The following is a 3,342-nucleotide window of genomic DNA, read 5'->3' as shown; positions in this document are numbered from 1 at the left end:
AGCCGACATTAGCATAACAGTATCGCGGAGCAGACAGAGCAGGGAGCACGGTGATTGGCTTAGCCATCAGACACACCTTCAGGACTGGATGACATAAGAGTGTGGCTCCTGGCTTCACAGTCCCAAGTTGATCATATCCTTTAGGGGTCTGCATACGCACCACTTGTCCCTCTGCCAAAGGTTGTAGTGGGCGACTCGACTTGTCGTAGTGGCGCTTCAGAGTGAGTCTTTTGTTGAGGAGTTGGGCGTTGATTTCCTGGGTGTTTTTTGGGGCTGGTTCCAGTAGTTTAGTGCTCACGGGAATGGCTGCGCGTGTCTGTCGTGACATCAGACGTTCAGCGGGGGAGCCTAAAGTCGTATCACGGGGAATGTTTCTGAGGTTCAAAAGATTGAGGAAGACATCGGTTCTATCTCGGTGGGATTTCTCCATCAACTGCTTGGCACTGCGGACCGCTCTCTCTGCAAGCCTGTTCGATTGGGGAAATTCAGGGCTGCTGGTGGCATGGATGAAATCCCATTGTTTGGCAAAGTCTTTAAAATGCTGACTGGTGTATTGTCTAGCATTGTCAGAAAAGAGGGTGTGCGGCGTGCCATGGACTGAGAAATGTCTTTTCAGCTTGGAGATCACAGCTGATGACGTAATGTTAGGGAGAAGGTCGATTTCGAACCATCCAGAATATGAATCCACAAGCACAGTATTTGCCATGCCACTCGAAGATGTCTGTGGCTACTGTGGACCATGGAATGTCCGGAACAGAGTGAAGTTCCAGAGGTTGTCTTTGCTGATGGGGCCTGGTGCTGTTGCACACCGTGCATGAGAGCAGCTCCTTGGAGATGTCATCGGACATTGTTGGCCAGAAGATGATGCCTCTAACTCTGTGCTTGGTCGCTTCAGCGCCTGGGTGACCTTGGTGCACAATGTTTATTTACTCTTTATGCAGTGACTGGGGGATGATGGTTTTGTGGCCTTTCATGACAATTCCATCCTCCACTGTGAGTTCGTCTCTATAAGGGAAGAAGACTTTCACAGCAGGCTGGAGCTGGCTTTCTTTGGTGGGCCAGCCTGTTCGAATGGCCGTGCTGAGGGTTTGTAGGACCTCATCCACTGCTGTGTGCCTTCTGAGTTCCTCCAGACGGGCTGTGGAGATGTAGCTCACCGACATGACTTCAAAAGCGTCATTTTCAGTGGGGCTCTGGGATATCAGCGTGTTTGGGGCTCTTGAAAGAGTGTCTGCCAGATACATGTATTTTCCTTTTTTGTAAACTAGGCTGATGTCGTAGCACTGCAGCCTGAGTAACATTCTCTGGAGCCGGGCAGGGGCGGTGTGAATGGGCTTTTTCAGGATTGTTACAAGAGGCTGGTGATCGGTTTCCACAATTGTGGGCTTTCCATATATGTAATCCTTGAATTCCGTGCAGGCAAACACCACAGCTAGAAGCTCTCTCTCAATCTGGGCATATCGAGTCTCCGTGTCCGTGAGAGTTTGTGATGCAAACGCCACTGGTCTGCCGTTTTGCATGCATGCAGCTCCAAGTCCATAGCATGATGCATTACTGGTGAGTGTGACTGGCGCCTTGACGTCATAGTATGCCAACACTGGTGCGCTGGACAGGCATGACTTGACACCTATGCTTTGCATGCGTTCGAGTTCAGCTTTAACTCATTCCTGCATCGCGACCGGGATGCGGTGGGCTGGCCGGACTACGGGCTGTATGCTGGGATCCACCGTCATGGAGTATGTGACTGGGAGTTCCCCGAGCTCGTCACTGAACAGGTCTTTATACTGTGTTAGAATCAGTGTACTGAAGTCCGTGTTACTCAGTGGTGAGTTGATGGACATCTGGACTCATTTTGTCCACACACGCACGAAATCCTAGCAGCGGCTGTACCTCTTGGTCCACTATGAAGAAAAGCAGTGAGTGGCACTCCTCCTTTAAACAGCATGACAGTGTAACCAAGCCAGTGGTCTCAATTTTGGTGCCTCCATAAGCAACAAGGTTTGTAGCTTTGTTCTGCTTCACAAGTTGCTCTCCATTAGTCACACGTTTGAAAGTCTTTTGTGACATAACATTACATTTTGCCCCTGTGTCGACTTTCATTTCAGTGGGTCTGTTGTTTATGTGTATTGTGACGAATCCTTCGTCCTTCTTGTCAGCTTGAAATAATACACAGTCAACACCATTGTCAACTTTGACACCATCCGCATAGAATGTTTCATCTTCGCACGTGGGCTGTTCCACTGCGACTTCATGCACAGACTGTCTGAAAGTCTTCCTGCTTGTATTGCTTTGGTTGCGTGTTGCAGACATGCAGCAGCTTTTGTAGTGGTTTAGCTTCTTGCAATTGTGGCATTGTTGTCCGAAGGCTGGACACTTGTCCCGTTTAGCTGCATGGCTACCTCCGCAATTATTGCACTTTGTGACGGTCTGGGAGACTGTATGGGGTTTTGACTGGTGTTGTCTGCTTGGAAATGGCATAACTGCATCAACATCAGTCGCTTGTGTGGCCAGTGTCTTGATATTTTCCTCTGTCATTTCGTGAATGCGACAGATTGAGAAGGCTTTGGCAAGTGTTAACTCACTATCTCTGAGCGGAGATTTTCTCAAAGTGTCACTGGTAATTCCACACACGATCCGGTTACAGATGAGCTCGTCAGTCAAATCTCCAAAGTGGCAAGTTTGAGCTTTTATCCTCAAATCACTGAAGAATGACTCAATACTCTCACCTTGTTTCTGATTTCTTGAATGAAACTTGTGTCTTTCCATCGTTCTGTTGCTGTGGGGATTGCAGATTTCACGAAATTTCCTCTTAAGGCAGTCCGGATCCTCCCTGGACTCCGCCGGGGTGATGACCGCTCCGTCATCTCCGGGTCCGCGCACTTCAGCCGCATAGACGAACGAACACTCCCGTTCTATGGCTTCTGGTCCAGCAAGGTTGAGGAGAATATAAGCCCTTGTCCTTGCAGGCTTGTCAAAATGTGCTGCAGCAATAAAAATGTCGTACTCCCGCTCGAAAGTGCGCCAGTTCTCGGCGACATTTTCATCAAAAACAACGGGGTCGAGTCTGCGAAATCCATCCGCCATGTTGTCCTCTGAAAAACAGCGAACCACCGGTTAAAAAAAATAAAAAGTTTACCCACAGGCGAAAAGTCCGTACCGTCTTCTGACACCATGTAGAAACTCATACGTTCCTGTGTGCGAGTCAAGGATCAAGGACACACTGGACTTTGAATATAACTCTGGTTTATTGATGAACACAGAACCGAATGAGACTGAGCCGACATTAGCATAACAGTATCACAGAGCAGACAGAGCAGGGAGCACGGTGATTGGCTTAGCCAT

The sequence above is a fragment of the Morone saxatilis genome, unplaced genomic scaffold, assembly GCF_004916995.1.
Source record: "Morone saxatilis isolate NCDOM2014 unplaced genomic scaffold, NCSU_SB_2.0 Contig23, whole genome shotgun sequence".
NCBI classification, from domain to species: Eukaryota; Metazoa; Chordata; class Actinopteri; family Moronidae; genus Morone; species Morone saxatilis.
This window is presented reverse-complemented; position numbering follows the sequence as displayed.